Source organism: Nannospalax galili, unplaced genomic scaffold, assembly GCF_000622305.1.
Source record: "Nannospalax galili isolate Female #2095 unplaced genomic scaffold, S.galili_v1.0 scaffold253, whole genome shotgun sequence".
Taxonomy (NCBI): domain Eukaryota; kingdom Metazoa; phylum Chordata; class Mammalia; order Rodentia; family Spalacidae; genus Nannospalax; species Nannospalax galili.
Genome location: NW_008335287.1, coordinates 683,898 through 692,359, shown reverse-complemented (window position 1 = coordinate 692,359; position 8,462 = coordinate 683,898). Strand labels below are relative to the sequence as shown.

Sequence of the window (8,462 nt, the reverse complement as noted above, 5' to 3'; positions counted from 1 at the left end):
TGCTGAAGAACTCTATCATCACTCACTGTAAAGGATCCTTGCAAGCCTCTGGCAACTCTTTAAGTGCCCTTGAGCTTAGTGTCCTTGTGTTCTCTGTGTGGCAGAAATACCATCCATTAGTCTCTACTCGCACATTTCTTGAATGCTAAATTCTCTTGTGATTACTTTTCTAGATCAGCATACCACACCTACACTGACTGTCCCAATAACACCCGAAATGGGTCAGAATGTCTAGAACTGAAATGTTTGGGTGATAACTCTGAAATTACTTATGAATGTTTAGTATATTGCTTCAAAGATAAAACAAAGCACCTTGCTAATATCTGAAATGTGGCTTTTGTTTGGGAAGATAAATAAGTGCTCTTCCAAGAACTTGCACTAAGAAAGACAATAAGGATAACCCAAAATACAATGTGGCTGCTGCTCTGTGTAAGGAATGGGGTATCATCACCCTGACATGGTGTCAGGAAATAGAAAGGGTCCAGTTTACTCAGAGAAAAGTCAAAAAGCTGTGAGACATGAGCTGGCCAGCAGACAGAAGTTGGAGCAGGAGGACAAAGGCATCATCCTTTAGAGAGGGCTGACATCACCAAGACAGACCTTTGTGGTTTTTTTTTTTTTTTTTTAAATAAAGGGAGAGTGTGAATGCAGTCCCCCACTTCCACAAATTCTGCAGTCGAGTTTCCCACATTTGGGGAAATCGCAGGGATCAGCGCATCTGGAGTGCAATAGATAAGCCTCACCCTGGGAAAACCACCTTCATGATCATGGTATCTCCCCTGCCAGGTAAGTATTGGGACCTTTGTGTTTTGAGACTAGACATTATGTATGAAAACCAAAATCACTTGCATATGAACATTTCTGTCAGAATGAGAATGATGCTGTGGGTCTCCCGCGGCTAGTCTGCTCTCCCTGGAACAAATATTTCTATAACATGTTCTTTCCCTGCTTTATTATTTAAATTATTAAAAATGTCAATTTTTTTGAGACAGGGTCTCATGTATCCCAGGCCTGGAACTCCCTATGTAGCCCAGGATGACCTTGAACTTCTGATACCTGTGCTGAGATGGAAAGGATGGGGAGGAGATACTAGGGGGAGACAGGGTGAAGGGATTTTTTGAAACACACCAACAGTGAGTGCAGAAGGGAAACTAACAGCCTTCATTGTGATTTTACCTAATAAAAACCTTATTTTTCTGGACTAGTGATGATTCAGCAAATCATCAGATATGCTGTGTGCAAACAGAATGCTTTTTCACGTTTGGTATTTTTATCTTGCGGCTGGTAAAGGCTCAGCAAAACACAAATTTAAAAAAAACATTAAGACTTTGTATTTTCATGCAAGTTTCATACATATCATGAATAAATATACAAATTGCTTTTACCAAACCACTTTTAAAGTTTTGCCTCCTTTTCTTCCCTAATTTGCAGGTTAGCCATAAAGCTCAGGTTGGCATATACTGTCACACATATGCCCACAACAAGCCAGGTTGATCAGAGATCCAAACTTCCTTCAAATCATTAGCCATGGAGATGAGCATACATAGAGACTGTGGCCATCTGATAGGACTGGTCTCCACTGTTCTCTATAGACTAAAAGTTTAAAAAGAAATGTATGCTGAATATTGATCCAAAGTGTCTCATAAAATCTTAGCTACAAAGAAGTCAAAGGACATCAGTAGTGGGGCTCCTTTAGGGTGCATATCATATCTACTGTGAGTCCTCACACCTGCTATTGGGGATATAAATTAGGGTTTTTCAAAAGACCAAAAGGAATCATATACTTTCCAGAGGGTGCTAACTAAAAGATGAAGCCCGTTTTTTCTTTTTTGAAAATGTCTTACATCAGTATTGTCTCTGCATTATTTCTGTCACTCCCAGTCTCCCACCAGAGCCTCCTGTGTCCCTACACACACACACTCTCTCTCAATTTCTTGTTCTCTTCTTTGATTATTATTAGGCCTGTCCATTTGAGATTAGATAACCTCTAGGGACCTAGTCCCTGGAGAAAACTGATTCTCCTTCCCTCAGCATCCATTGATTGCCTGTAGCTCTTCACCTTGAGTGGGATCCCATGACCCCTGTAGCTCTTCACCTTGAGGTGGGGATCCCATCACCTTGAGGTGGGATTCCCCCCCATACACCTTGACATGTCAACTGGTTTTGTCATTATTCAGATATCATTAGACCACCACACTGTAGAGACCTCATTGGTGTAACTTCCCTATCATGTCTAGAATGCATTAACCAGAAGGACGTGTCTTGACCCTCTGCTCTTATATTCTTTCCACCTCCTCTTCTGAGATGTTCCCTGAGCCTTGAATGTAGAGGATGCATTATAGCTGCATCACTTAGGGTTGGGCACCTCACAGTCACTTGTTCTCTATATTGAATTATATCATAATATGGTACAAATGCATATCTTATTATCACATTCTTAGATATATCAGATTATTAAGACATATATTAGGGGCTATGAATGTACAGTCTAGAGATAAATTGATATCTAGCATGGGCAAGGGCCTATAGCATTACCCCACAAGAAAAACACAGAAGACTTGTATTTAGCAAATGGAATCATGGAAGAAGTAGAAAAGGATAAAAGGAGCTTTCAAAAATATTTTATTATTTTTATTTTATGTATATGAGTGTATTGCCTACTATTTATTTATTTATTTATTTATTTATTTATTTATTTATTTATTTATTTGGGAATAGTGGCATGCTAGACCATGGTATGGAGGTCAAAGTCCAAACGTGGGTAGTCAGGCTTGGTTGCAAGGGTCTTTACCCACTGAGCCATCTTGTTAGCCCCATTTATACACTTTATTTAAGACAGTATTTCACTGTTTCCCAGACTAGCTTTGAAATCATTTTGAAATCCTAGTTGGTCTTAAATTTTCAAGCCTCTTGCCTCAGCCTTCCAAGTAGCTGGGATTATAGGCCTGTGTCACCAAGCCTGACTCTATCAAGCATTTTTAACTGCAGGATTGGAGACGATGTCCAGCAGATGTGCAGTTCCAGCATACAAATGGCTCACTGGTTGGCAACAGTGCCTTGTCTTAGTAATGTTCCTACAGCAGGTGAGCACAGGAGTGGAATGACTGTCCCCGAGGACTCTACACAACCTCCTCACACCAACCCTCACCACCTCACCCATTCTCACCAGAGAATCCTCGAGAGGGGCTTCATCTTCATCCCCCCTAAAGGTCAAGCATGTAGATGTTGGGCAAAGGCACAAAAACAGGATATAAACTGCACAGTAGCAGTGATACAGAAATTCAGTTTCTTAGTATATATTACTACTTTACCCAAGTGAATTGGTTTTAGTGAACAGTTGGACTTTTCTGAGTGAGGATTAGTATATGCCTATGATATAACTTACCCCTGAAGGACCTTTCAAAGAAGCAGCTAAACTTTCTGGTTTAAAAATGCTGCCAATTTCTAAACCAATGAGAAGTAAACAGATATTATTCCCCATCACTATTCCTTAACTAGGAAATGTTCCTTCATTGTTGTTTTTTGTTTTTTGGTAGATTTTTTTTCCCATTCCTAGGCCCCGTTTTGAGGTTTTATTTTTTATCTTATTTTCATTTGTTTTTACTGAATTTTTGTGTATTTCATACAGAACATCTCAAACAATCTTACTCGTCTTTATACCCTTGTCCCTACCGGCACCCTCCTGTAGCCACTGGAGCCCATATACTCTATCATCCCTGTTAAGGCCCACTGTGTTGTCAGTGCCCCCAGCCATTCTGCAGTGCTGTCCATCTGCTGAGTCTAGTCAGCCTATTTAGAGTCCCTTTTTAAGGAAGATCAGCTCTTCTACACTTAGCAGAAATCAGTTGCCAATATTTCTTCAGATAAGACTGGGGTCTGTTGTTCATTTCCCCAGTTCTATGTTGGGTTTTTGTCTGTCTGAGTTTGCATAGGACTTGTATATGCTGACATCATTGCCATAGAATTATATGAGCAGGTATCCAGGAGCTAGTAGGACTCTGTTTCTATATAGTTATGCACGTCCTCCCTGGCTAGTACAATCTTTCCACCCCCTCTTCCGATATATGGTTTCTGAGCCCTGGGTGGGCGAAATTTAATATGAGTCCTGTCCAAGGACCAGTGTTCAGCAGACTCTTAATCTCTATGCTTTGACCATTTCTGACCTTTTGTATTCCTGGCCCTCTGCTGCACGAGGGAACTTCATTAATGAAAATTGAGAGATTCATTAATGTCCTCTATTACCCTTATTCTTACCCCTGTTCTATGTTCCATGAGCCTTAGGTGTAGCAGTTGCATTGTAAATGTGTCCCTTAGGCCTGGGCAATTCAGAAACAATGTCTGTGTGTGACCACTTGTGGTACTTGGTGATAGTCTCCTACTGGTGCAAAATGGGCTTCTTGAATGAGTGGGACTAGGATATTTGTCTGTAAATATAAGGACACATATTTTGCACAGAGTAAGAAATAACATTAGTGTAGGGAAGTGTCAGTCTTGGGGTTTCCTCTAAGATCTGTGACCACTCCAGCCATGTGTAATTGGTTATGTTTACAGTACCACCTTTGAGTTTCCTCCCACTGAGTGGGCTTTTAGTCTAATTAGGTAGCTGTTGATTGCCCCCAAGATAAAAGTTCCACTACTGCACCAATGTCGTATGCTGTGCAGGTCTTTGAAGTCGTTATTTGGTCTTGAAGCTGGTGTTGGACCATTGATAGATGTTTCCCTTGGCACCTTCATAGCACTCTCCAAAGCTGTGAGAGCTCGCCTTCAAGGGAAATGATTTCAGGTCAGTTGCAGCTCTATTGCTCCAAATCCTGTGTCTGAAGTATGTTCTGTCTTCAGCAGTAGGGACTTACCTCCCAGTTCCTGCATTGTTTTTAAGACAGGGTGTTAGGTGTAGTAGCTCACACCTGTGATCCCAGCACTTGACAGACAGAAGCAGAGGATCAGATGTTCAAGGTCATTCTCAGCCTAAAAGGAAGTTAGAGACCTACCTGTGCAATGTGAGGCTGTCAGAAGAGAAGAAAGAAAAAGAAGGATGCAGCTGCAGAAGAACATGAAAAGCTAGCTCTTTGTCCATTTGTATAGGTTCAGATAACATCAAACATGGGTCAGTCTTAAATACTGACTACTGACAAGCACAGAGACAATGAGGGTCCGTGCTGTCACAGACTGACACAGTCCCTGCCTAAGAGACAGACCATAGCCAAATGCTCATAGAAGAATGGTGAACTCCTGTACCTTTTGTAGAAAGACAGAGGGCACCAAGTAACCAACATGGACACTAAACCCTCTTCTGGTGTATGGTGTATCGACTTCAGTGATAAAAAGTTCACTCTGTATTTTCTGGGATACAAATGTGGTCCCAGCTTTTGGCTAATAAAAGCAACATTAGGAGTTCAAGACCCACCTGAGCTACAAGGAAACCTGTTTCAAAACAAAACAAAAGGGACTGGAGAGATGGCTCAGTAGTTAAGGGCACTGGAGGGTGGCTAGAAACTGTAACTTCAGATCCAGTGGATTTGATGCCTTCTTCTGAACTCTGGAGGCATTGCACAACACAGGTGAACTTACATACATGCAGGCAATACACTCATACACATAGCATAAAAATAAATAAAATATTAAAAACAAAAGCCTCCTGGTCTTAGCATTCAGCTACTATACTACTACTACAATTAACAAGAACCTCAACAGTCCACATTTTCTCAGAGGATCTGACCCAATGCTACAAAACAAGAGCCTGGAGGGCAGGCCAGTCAGCTCTCTTGTGTTTTATTGAACGCATCCTCCATGTATTATAAGACTAAGCACCAAGAGTCAACAGATGGATATGCACCCTCCTATATCTGCCCGCTTGAGGCGTCCCAGCCTTTACAACAGGTGACTGATAGTCCCTTACTAAACACGAGGAAAGCATCTGAGTTGCAGCCCCTTCGTCACTCTGCACTATCTGCTCTGCATGGCAGAGTAGAGAATCTGCTGAAACAGCTTGAGTTTCTGTGAAACTGTGATGTTTTGCAGCCACTGCATCTCCTGCGCCTCCTTTTTAAAAAAGTGTATGAGTGTATTGCCTGTGTGCATTTAAGTGTACCTGTGTTGTGTAATGCTTGGAGAGGTCAGAAGAGGGCGTCAGATACTCTGGAACTGGAGTTACAGATGGATATTAGCCTTCATGTGGGTGCTGGGATTTGAACCTAGGTCTTCAGCAAGAGCAGCCTGTACTCTTAACCACTGAGCCATCTCTCCAACCCATCATTTCCTTATTCTAAAAGTGTAAGAGTCCACTAAAAAACTCCTGCAAAGGTATGAGCTACATTTTGTGTTTTCTTTATTGTTTCTCTACTGGCTTTGACATTTCTTCATATTTACTCTTAAACCAAAATAAAAAATTCATTCAGGACATTTTGGGAGATGCTTATAATAGTCCCCTGGAACTAGTCGACCTAGGAGGGCAAGGAGTAAAAACTGTCCTTTACGTCCCTCTGACCAAATTATTATAGGCCTCAAAGTATGTCTGTTAAACATCCAAGAAGGTTAGTTCCACCAGTCTGGTACTTTTAATTACTGTGTGTCATGTAGATAAATCTTGGGCAAAGACCAATTGTTCTCAGATAAACCTTACCTAGACATATATTTCTTGATCTGGTATATATAATTTGTCAGTAGGTTGTTGGAGTAATACGGTTCCCTCTGGTTTTTAAAACTAACTAGGCATTATTTATCTCTCACATTGTCTCACCCCTCCATCATGATTTCCGCAATTAAAGTGCCCCCATTTTCCCCCTTTCTCCCTTATTAATACCCTACTCCTATGATCTTACCTTTCTTAGGCTCCTTCTTTCCCTTTATCCCCTAGGTTCCTTGTATACCCTTCCCTCCCCCCTCCCTTAAACTAAACCAATTTTCATCCATATCTCCCTTATTAAGGCCTGTTTCCTACTGTTCTTCTCTTTTGGGTTCTTTCTTTTCCTTTACCTCCCTGTTTCCTTTCCATTATCCTGGTTTCTGTAGTTATGTCTGGATACATACTCACTTATCAGGATTTGGTTCTAGGATCCACATATGAGGGAGAACATATATCAATTAATGTCCTCTAATGGTGGTAGGTCACCTGTCCTCTTGATCAAGGAGGCTGAGGAGACCCTACCAGATGGACTTGAACCAGTGTCCAGTCTACAAAGAGGAAGGTCAACACAGAGGAAACATTTCCTCCATGCTTCCAAGCAAAGCCAGCTATGGTTGAGCACAGGGTCAGGAATCAGCAGTGGCTCCCCAGGTGTCTGGGGCCCCAAGACTAGGAATGGCACAGGGCCCAAGCTAGGAGTAGAGAACAGCGGGGGAGATGGAAGGGTGAGGGCGGCTGGCGGAGTCAAGGCGCAGAGGACTGCATGGTAGACTTACCCCCAGAGAGGCCTGAGGGCGGGAGAGTCCCAATATAATTTTTAAGAGTCCATATGTATAGTTAAAGGCTGCTTAACAAGCAACAATGCCAGATAGGAGATACTTTCTTTTGAGTTGTTAGCCAGGGTGGCCCAAGGGACTCCCAGATAGTAACCCAGCATAGAACTGGGAAAATGAACAGCAGACCCCAATCTTACCTAAAGGAATATTGACAGCTGATTGCTGCTAGATGAGGAACAGCTGACCTTCCTAAAACAAAGACCTCTAGATAGGCTGACTAGGTTCACCAGATGGACAAGTAGTGGGGAACAGCTGGGGGTGTGCTGACAACACAACGGACAGTAGCAGGGATAACAGAGTGTAAGGGCTCTAGTGCAGGGAGGGAGGCTATGGGAGGGTGCCATCTGGGAAGTCGGTGTATAGTTGAATAAGATGGTTTGGGATGTTCTGTGTGATATACACACACAGAAAAAAAATCAATAAATTAAAAAAGTATTATATTTGAGGAGGAAGCATAAAAGTTTACATCATGTTAATTAGTAGAGGTGATAAACATTACCGTAAAAATCTACCTGATGACTTTATAGACATACACAGGCACCAAGGATCCGAGTGCAAATGATTCTGACTAGTAATAATCAAATACATTCAGATTAGAGACACATGCGCCAACATCTCAGCGTTAGTAACAAAAACAATGAGTCTTTCTATAAGAAATGGTATATTTCAGAATGAAATGGAGATCTTTTTTGAGGGTTAAAAATTCATTCAATTCATTACTTTATAGACATACACAGGCACCAAGGATCCGAGTGCAAATGATTCTGACTAGTAATAATCAAATACATTCAGATTAGAGACACATGCGCCAACATCTCAGCGTTAGTAACAAAAACAATGAGTCTTTCTATAAGAAATGGTATATTTCAGAATGAAATGGAGATCTTTTTTGAGGGTTAAAAATTCATTCAATTCATTCAGTATAATTTCATAAGAGCATACATATATATAACTAAAAGTTACTTGACAAACAGCAAAGCCAGACAGGCGACACCTTCAGT

The 8,462-nt window shown here is 41.4% G+C and overlaps 1 non-coding gene across 1 annotated transcript; it reads right to left on the bottom strand.

The window, feature by feature from the left end:
• Positions 1-630: 630 nt before the first annotated feature.
• Positions 631-794, bottom strand: LOC115069775. Its single transcript, XR_003849006.1, has one exon. It is a non-coding gene; the product is annotated as a U1 spliceosomal RNA (small nuclear RNA).
• Between the last annotated feature and the right edge of the window lie 7,668 nt (positions 795-8,462).